Source organism: Dermacentor variabilis, chromosome 4, assembly GCF_050947875.1.
Source record: "Dermacentor variabilis isolate Ectoservices chromosome 4, ASM5094787v1, whole genome shotgun sequence".
In the NCBI taxonomy this organism is placed as follows: Eukaryota; Metazoa; Arthropoda; class Arachnida; order Ixodida; family Ixodidae; genus Dermacentor; species Dermacentor variabilis.
The window spans coordinates 70,337,125-70,346,646 of NC_134571.1; the positions used below are offsets into that span (position 1 = coordinate 70,337,125).

At 49.9% G+C, this 9,522-nt stretch overlaps 1 protein-coding gene and 1 long non-coding RNA gene across 2 annotated transcripts in view; one reads left to right on the top strand and one right to left on the bottom strand.

Moving 5' to 3' along the window:
* The first annotated feature begins 2,289 nt into the window (after positions 1 to 2,289).
* The window catches only part of LOC142579333 (LIM domain transcription factor LMO4.2-like), a 103,981-nt gene continuing 96,748 nt past the window's right edge, over positions 2,290 to 9,522 (top strand). Inside the window, exon 1 of the mRNA XM_075689408.1 lies at positions 2,290 to 2,833. The gene's annotated coding sequence lies outside the window, so the exon portion shown is untranslated. The remainder of the gene's footprint in view (positions 2,834 to 9,522) is intronic.
* LOC142579334 (uncharacterized) overlaps positions 9,214 to 9,522 on the bottom strand; it is a 128,033-nt gene continuing 127,724 nt past the window's right edge. Inside the window, exon 5 of the long non-coding RNA XR_012827376.1 lies at positions 9,214 to 9,365. This is a non-coding gene — a long non-coding RNA (uncharacterized LOC142579334). The remainder of the gene's footprint in view (positions 9,366 to 9,522) is intronic.

Here is a 9,522-nt window from a genome sequence, read left to right on the forward strand (position 1 = left end):
AGCAATAAGTGGTCAATGTTCTCCTCGATCCACAAACATCACATGTAGGACTATCAGCCATTCCAATTAGTGCTGAGTAAGCTTTCGTGAAGGCAACTCCTAGCCACAACCGACACAGAAGAGACGCGTCGGCGCAGTCCGGCCAGAGGTTTGAGTTGCAGTGAAGGGTTTAGGCTGTGCAGTCTTGTGCGCCTTTTATGTGCGGTATTCCACTCTGCTAAAGAGAATGTGCGTGTTAGAATGCGAAGTTGTCTGACAGGGTCGGTCCTTGATCACATCAGAGTTCCAATGTAAGCGTTAAGGCTGCCCGATTTTTACCGTTGTCTTTTACCATTAAGTATACGAACAGTAAGTATTTTAACGTTTTAAGACAGGGACATTTAATAAACTATTTATTTAAATGAAAAATAATGCAGATACAACCGCGCGCACTAGTCATTAAGAAACTGACTTATGGTTGTCATGCACGTCACACATTTTCTGTGTCTTTACTTCCTTTCAATCTCGACAACACGGAGGACACCTTTATATTGTCGAGATAGAAAGCAAGCACGGATTAGATTGTGAATCTAATCCGTGCTTTCTTATGCGCCTTGATTTTAGTCTAATTATGTGACCGGACTTCGTGTTTACTTAAGCGCACACATGTGACTCGAATTTGCGTTACTGTGTTTCATAGTTGACTGTCAGTTTTAGTGCACTTATGTGACTGGGCTTAGCGTTTTTATGATTTCATTATATTTATTACGATTTATTCTTTTCTTATATCCCGGCGCCAATTAAGAACGACATCTTCTAAATATCATATAATAAAAAAATGACAACCATACCACTCTGTGAAGATGGAATGGCAACGAAAGTTGACGACAGTCAAAGCCCTCAAACGAAAAGCAAAGTGCTTTCGCTGCCATTCCACCTTCACAGAGTGGAATGGTAGTCATTTGTTCGTTACGCATCGCGCGAACGTTCGTCGTCGGTGGTCGTTCCGCGCCGGCGCCGTTTACATTCTCGTTGCTGTTCCCTCGTACTCGTACTCACGTTATTCTTCGGGTGTACAACTATACGTGGCTGCCCCACCAATAACACAGCTGTTTTAAGCGCCGATACATCTCCTGTTTATATACTGCGATAACCTTGACGTCACGCTATTTTTCACGGCGAGCATTCTAATCTGTTCCGCATTCTGCCATCTGCTCCGCCGCACGGCACCAGTACGGGATTACATACAAAGCAAACAATGAAACCCATTGTGTATAAGTAAGTCCGGTTCTGTTACCGGACGCCGAAGGAACTTCGGAAGCTTAGTCATATACAGCTTTCGCTGTAAAAAAGACAACGTGTTTAGAGAGAGAGAGAGAGAGAGAAACGAAGAGGGATAGGTAGGGGGTCAACCAAGGACGTGCCCGGTTGGCTATCCTACACTGGGGGAAAAGGGAAGAACACATAAGGAGCGAAATGAAAAATAACAGTCAGTCATTCAGTTGCACAGGAAACTCCACTGTCGGAAGGGTTCATACAATCCAGTGTCCTTCAAGAAGTGCAGAAGGGATTTTGTGGCCTTTTGCATGCAGCATGCAAGACTAAGCGCTTCTGTCTAGTATTATCTCTTGTATTATTCAGAATACTGACGTAAGGCTTTAAAGAATCCGGAAACTTATTTCCCTTAAAATTTTGCGCAAAAATGGCAAGGCGTTATATGTGTAACGTTATGTCAGAAATTGTATCCCCCAGCCTGCAGGTTATCAGCCTATCGCAAGCTACGGGCCTTGGCGGCGTCACACATAAACAGTCACCACTAATACACTTCTCTCTTCAGAATTATCAGCCTAGTCCCACTGGAGTGACCCGCCGCCAGGACTATATATATTCCTCATTCGGAAAAAGAAAATGAAAACAATAACATAGACACCAGCGAGAAAGTATGTGGAAGGAGATGGAGACGAAGAAGAGGAAGAAACGCTGAGGGCAATCAAAAAAGACAGCTCTCGCCCATAAAAGCCCTGGCCAACTACAAAGCGCCAACCTCTTATGTTGATTGCGGGAGGCGTGCGTTAAAGTCGCGGCCCAGGCGCCCCTCCACCTTCCTCTTCGTCCCCCTCGCCTTCTCCAACGTTGAATGATCCGCCCGATTTACTTGCACGGCGGGCAAGCTCCTGCTCTACCGCCTCTCACGCTGCCCTCTCCCAATGCACAACCGGAAACTACGTCACGTGGTTTCGTCATTTCCGGCGTGGCAGCGGTGGCGCGCGCGCTCTCGCATCGCTATCCGCCCGCGCGTCTCGAAAAACGCTCCCGCTGGCGCGCCCCCCAGTCGCGCTCGAAACGCACGGGTGACGCTACGTCTGCGCACTGCGCCTGCCTCTTTCCCAAGGGCTTCAGCGGTGCCGCACTCGTCTCTTTCGCCGTAGCGCTTCATCTCTTTACCTGTACTGTCACGTTGAACGAAACCGCTTTCCGTCACCACCATGGTGTGCTCCGCCGGACCTCCTCGCGATTCGACTTGACCGTTCTGACTCGCTCGTCAAGTCGGTGAAGTTCCGTCGCACTCGCCAACACACAGTGCTGCTTGAAGTTTGGTTTCGATTTCGCCCAGCGAGCGCGCGCGCGTCCGTTGACATCGAGCGCGTGTTCGTCGTGTTCGTGTGCTACTGTTGGATTTGAAAGCGCAGCGGACGGCGTGTGTTCCCGAACCCTGCGTGACAGGGGGAGGCGAGTTGACAACTGGACGAGGAGCCCCCCGATCGGGCAAAGTGTGGTGTGGACGGCGTCGTCCGTGACAGCCGAGTGCTCACCTCTCGCGAAACACTTCCTGCTTCAAGCTACGTCACTTTGGGTGAGTGATCTACCGCGTCGCCGCACTGTAATCACTTCGTTCGATGCGAACGACGTCCCGCAGTTGGTGAAGCGCGTTCGTGGAATCGACACAGCCGAGGCTGTTAATTTCGTAAGGAGCGGCATTTGGCTCACGTAAGCATTTGATCGCGTAATGAAGCGCGCGTGCGGGGTCCTCCTCTTCGACAGGGGAGCCGTCGGCGGCGATGCATAATTACGCAACCCGAACCGCATGACTGCGCTCGTATGGCCCTTGTTTTAGCACTTAATAGGACGGCAGTGGCGCAAGCCATTAGTGCCACCGTAATTAACAAAGTGCTTGCCAACGCCGAGTTGTAGGTTTTGTTTTTCTTTTTGGCCTCTGTTTCAAAGAATAGGCGCAGCCTTGGTGAAATACTAAAAAAAAAAGAAGTGCGTTTTTACGAGTTCTATCGTCATACTGTCTTCCGGTAATTGCCCGTCGAAATGGTGTACATGCACCGTAAGTTACATAGAAATGTCTTCATAGTGACTTTTACACTGAAAAAAAAAAGAAATGTAAGAAAACCAGCGTCATATGCGTTGCTTCGTAGCCGCTTAGCTATAGCACGAAATAGCATCCCGATTGTACTACATGACTTGTTATCATGTCACTTCCCCGTAATGTAGGATTTGGGCCTCCGATCAATCACCTGCGGTTGCGGTCATTACCTCTGACGGAGCCCAGACCTCGTATCGCAAACCTGGGTGACAGTATGCATCGTACAGTTACAGCGGTGAAACCTCTGCAGAAAAGAAAACGCAAAATATACCCAGAACAGCGCCGGAACACGTTCGCGTCGGGAGAAGAGGAAAGCGTTGGCGATGCCGTCGCTATCTGCCCCTCCCGTGCATAAAACGGGACAGTTAACCGACACGCGGAAAGAGCGAGAGTGGTCGTTGCGTCCGGACGCGACGCGTGTGTCTGTGCTTTTTTAGAGGATATAACGACTCCACGTGCGGCTGTAGCTGTCAAGTGCGCTGTAAAAAACGCCACTGACAACCTGTTTACGCCACATATAGACTCTTTCGCTCTCTACCCAAAGTGCGGCAGAAGCAGAGGATTCGCACTTCCGCTCGCTAACAGTTGCACGTGTGTTTGCAGGAGGACGCCTCGACGTCGGTCTCAGCACTACGAGGTCCATCATACATTTTTATCACCCTAGGCCGCGGTATTCGTAACAAGAAAGGAAGAAGGAGATAAAGAAGCCGGAAAGTAAAACCAGCCAGGTGATGGGGACAGAAAACGCAGGTCGTTGTACGAGAATTGAGACCTTCTTCTCGTTGATTAGAATAACTGCACTCACGAAACACGAAAATAAAACAAAGAAAGGAAAGTGAGGGAAAACGCGAAAAAGAAGTCTCGACTTCCGAGAACGCCAACTGTCTTTCATGTTGATAGACAATTTTCTTATCGAGAGACACATGTGAGGAACGCCGATCCACGAAGATCATTACTGACGGATGATAAATTAGCTTGCCTAGCCTATACGGTGATCGCAGTGTCTGCTGATTCCACGTGCATTATGGAGACAGGATTTGCAAATACGACATCCGGAGCGGAGTGCAACTTTACTGCGGTATCAGCTAATGAGGATGGCAATTTTCAGTGCTACGCAGACCATCTTGTTGAATGGCATATGTAAAGGGGCAGCAAGACACAAGCTGCTCTTTGTGGGTAGTTCTCTCATTGTTTGTAGTTGTGTGTACTTGATATGTGTCATTTACAGCTCGCGCTTCTAATTATATATGTACATTTCGTAATATAAACTTCGTTACAAACGAATAATTTGGTGTTGCGTTGCCATAACGTACTTGCAAACCATTATACCTTTAATCTATATATTTAGATCGCCTTGTCGCCTTTATACTTTATACTATACATTGTAAGTGAGCATTCGCAGACAAAGACACCACTCCTCGAGTTTAAGGTATTCTAGAAGGAAAGCCTAAAGTCCACAGCTTTCTCCTACATAATGCGTTTGCTTGCCTGTCCCATTTCGGCCTGTTGAAGCCGGTGTAACTAACGGTTGAGAACAGATAAGCGAGCATCGAAAAAAGCCACAGGCCTGCGCAGCAGACGCAGCACAGTCACAGCCTAAGCTGGAGGAGAGTTTCCGTAGCAGACCGTTGTAAACTGATTGGACACGGTAACTGCAAGTAGTAAGGATATTGAAACACCTGTTTTTATTTGCATACATTTATTGAAACACACTCAGGTGTGCTTCTTGGTCATAAGAGCAGGCCGAGAAGGACATGCAACGGGGCAGTAAGGGTACTTTGTTGTTTGTAAATACGAAGACTAAACAAGACATGGTGCGCGAAGAGCTAGCTGCACTGTGTTCACACAAATTCCATGCCGAGGCCAGCACTACGTTGGGCAGTATGTGCACAACGTTGACAGTGTTGACAAACTAATCGCAGCATAGAGAGAAGAGGTTAATCGCAGGGGGATCATCGTCATGAGAATTGAAAGCAGCTTGTCCTCCCCAGCGCTTTAATGCATCTGGCATGTGACCTTATATGATAACATGTCATCACTGGAGGGATGGAAAAACAAAGCTGACAATGCCGCAGGGAGCGCCCAGTGAAGGTCTACGCGAGCAAGTCTAAAGTAAGTCCATTTCGGCCCCCGCTGGCTTGCACGTCCACCTAATCCAACCTCACTGTAGTGATACGCGTGACAATTAAGTCATATGTTGAGCTCCTCGCAGAAACTTCGCGAGGAGATATTCACCTCTTGAAGCAGTAATGACCCTGCGGGAACGCAGTGCCTTGTGCAGTTGAGCCGCATACACATATACTTGGTTCGAAAAGCGCGAAACGTGGCCATGTGTCTGCAACCGGTGCCTGAGCTCACAAATGTTGAAATCAAGAATATACTCATGAAATGAGGCTTTTTCTAGGAAGTAACTCGTAAAGTGTCCATCTTATTAACACTAATACGGTGCCCGTATTTCACCGCCTCTTGCATGCCTCCAGTCTTCAGCACAACCAAATCCTGCAAGAAAGCTCGAGTAGTTACCGCGCAGTTTGCCAGCATACGCCTTCCGAGTAACCTACCCTTGAGTTCAAACCGCGCATTACGCTTCACTTTAGTGGTGTATCATCATCATCATCATCATCATCATCATCATCATCATCATCAGCCTGGTTATGCCCACTGCAGGGCAAAGGCCTCTCCCATACTTCTCCAGTGGTGTATATTTCCCTCCAACTCCAAAGCGCGCGCCTAGAACGGAGCTCCCGGTCACGACCGGGCCGAAAGAAACATTCCAGAGGGTTCTCAGCGTGGGTGAGCTGTAGGAAACGCCGTCGTCTACGGTGCACGCCGCAGAAACGTTTCTCGCTTCGGGTTAAGTGGCTGGAAGCCCGGCTACGATTCCGCACGCCCCGGGGGCAGCGCCGCATCGCCAGTGCTGTAGTAGTTCGCGCGTCCCTCTCACCTGTAGCGGAACTCCGTCAGCAGGCACGTTTTTTTCTCGGCGCATTTATGATCTCATGCCGCGCACTACGTCCTCACGCGTGGTTCGGCGCTGTGAAATGCGGCTCGCGAGCGTGAAATGGAACTAACTCAGGTGGAAGGGAGCCGAGAAGGAGAGAAGCCGCGTCCGGCAGGAAGGCATGCAGGTAAGACGTAAGACGGCTCTCAAGCTTGCAGAGTAAGGGTGCAGCAGGGTGAGGTTATGCAACTGCGGCCTTTAATGCGCCCTGACAGGCTGCCGCCGTCATCTGCGCAAAGCTTCTTTTTTTTCCTGCTTCCTTGAAGCGGCGTGAGTGCGATGATGCGGCCAAGCATCGCGGTCTGTACGACTTTCGGGCTTTAAAAAAATATATATATACTTGGTGTCTGAGACAACGAGTAAACAAGAGATCTTCACGCAAAGACTTCGTCGTGTTCCCTCGTAGGTTGTCTGCTGGGCAGAAGAGTCGGTCGCGTTTACTGCGCATAGCCCATTCCTGTGAGTTTAACTGCGAATCACAAAAGTAAATAGCAAAAAAAAAAAGGATCCCGAAGCAAAACATATTATTATCGCCTCTATATATGGTACCAACCTAGAGAAATTTGTTTCCTACAATGATCTGCAGTTCAGCGTGCACAGGACTGTTATACACGGGACAACGTAAGAATTCGCCGCTTCAAGTCCCACCTTACGGAACCGCACAGCTCATCCATACACTTTGTGCATCTGTGCATCAAAACATAGTTCCTCAGGAACGTTGATACTGAAAGAATGAAGTTTTACTCCGCCGGGACGTCACAGATACGAGCGAACGTAATTGGCTGGCGCGCCTATACAGATTCTCGTTGAGTTGTCTAGCGGTGTACTTGCCAATTCATAGGTCATCGCGGTCTATAGTTAGTATAAGTACCGAGCACCTCCTAGATATCCCCACATTGGGATTACATTTGATGAGCTCAATGTGCATGCTCATTATCATGGCCGTTGCCAATATGGCATGTCTTTATCAAACAAACATAGGTTTGACGTTACCTTTTATGTTGTTAAACCTTAGTTACTGCTTTGTTATCTCGACCACCACTTTCAATTGGGTCCTTCCATTTTGGATTCACGGTCCCGAGAGAGGTCCAAGTGCTTACTCAAAATTAGATACTTACGATGCCCGCGCCATTTCCCTTTTGGCTTTTTTAGTCGAGATGAATAACAGTTACCTAGTACTATTACTACTAATGTATCGATACTTGCACAGCGCTGCTTACGCTATCTAGAACACATCAGCAGCATGCATCGGCAAAATTTGATGCTGCCTCCTTAGCGGGAAAGGAAAGGCCGAAATTGATCGAAAGCTCGTTGCGACTAAACAATTCATGGACATTCAATAGCTTTATTAGTGAACACATTATGCCGCTTCACATTTCTGCAGTGAATAATGAATGGCCTTTCTTCGCTTCAAAAAGGCTTTCACAAAAATCTCGTGGTCGTGGTGGCAGCTTCATGGGATGCTTCGCGCATCTCGTCACCGCAGTGGCCGACGTGGGTGATTAGAGCTAACGAACCGCCGCCAACAGTGGCCGCTGTTCCCACGGCTCTTCGAGGCTAAACACCACGCAGTGTGGAAAAAAAGAAATAGTGAGCGTAGGCGGAGAGAGCGCGCAGAAATAACGAGCTGGCGAAAGAAGGCACGCTGCAGGCGCCGTACCGTCGCTGCAAGCCAATGAGCAAGAGCCGCCGCTGCCAACGGCACCGGCAACAGCCACTAATTTGGGGCGCGACGGTATAGAAAGCATCATTGTACGAACGGGGCGACCTCCGGAAATCCGCCGCGCCATGATTGAGAACAAAACACCCTTTCCTCCGCGGACAGCCACCCTGCCGCGTTCGGCGCGAACTCTCCCGCTCTCTGTCTCTCTCTGGATCTGCCCTCCCCTGCGCGTTTCGCGCTCACATGGCCGCACAAACAAGCGCGCCGCTGCCGGCGCCGGTGAAACGTTTGGGAAGGAACGAGTTAATGAGTCGTCTTTCTCAGCAAGAAGGGTGGGCAGAAAAACGCCGACGAGGCCGCCCACCGCTGTATATACAACCGCGGGCTGCGATAAGTCCGCGGTTCTGTAACGCTGCGCCCTTGTTATCCGCTTGCTCGTTACGGGGCGCCGTAATATGATTGGAACGGCGGCGCGTGGCAGTTGTTGACGAGTCGCCCTCGGGGGCACGAACAAAAGAAAAAAAAAATTGAGCAGAAAATATTATACCAGCCGTTGCGGAGCCTGCCCTGGCTGCCTTGTCAACGAACCGGGCACGCAGGGAAACTAAATAAACGAAACGAGAAACTAAAAAAGAATGAACGCGAGATCCGAGTCACGTCGGTCAATGGATGCTAAGTCACGGCAGGAAGCTGTTTTCTTTTTTGCTCTCCCTTCCTTCCGGCTGTCTCTTCGCTCTATGTCGCCCAGCGTCGTTTATTTTATTGCTTTTGCTCGTTTCGCGTTGACACGTCGGGGGCCTATATAGCGAGAACAGGCGCCCGCGCCGCATGCTGCAGCGGTTTGACTCGACGCGGCAGATGCATTCCAGCGCCTCTCGTGCGTCTCCGCTTCGTCTCGGCCGCGCGGCGCTGCACCGGCTGGGACCCGGACGGAGGACGCGGCCGAGACGTCGCGCGAAACGCGAGAATGCGGTTGGCTCTTTCACCGGCGCGGCGAACGAAGCAGGCCAGTCGCGCGGCTAATGAAGGGAGTTCGATTGAGGAAGAGAAGAGCGACGGCGACGCCCGGTGCACGGTCGCCGCCGGGCGCCCCAGACCGAGGAGCCCAATTAGGGGGACGACGACGAGCTGATGAATGAGGAGACGAGCGACGACGCGGCGGCCGCCGAGAAGAAGCATCTCCTCTTCTTTCTCCGCCACGAGAAGTTCTCTCGGACGAAAAAGAAAAAGAAAACAGGACAGGAACGCAGGCAGTTGCCAGGATTAAAGAAAGATGAAGAAAAAAGCGGTGCGGGGCAGGGGGAGGAGGGGGAGTGTGGACGGAAACCGCAGAGCGCCGAGTTCGTCACCTGACAAAAAAAAAAAATAATAAAAAATCAGTGAGTGAGAGAGGGAGGGAGGGAGACAGAGCTGTGGACTGAAGTAAAGTGAGAATATAACGAGCTAACCGGAAGAAAAAGAAAAGCTAGGGAATTAAGTAAAGGAGCGACATTAAACGGCTCGCGA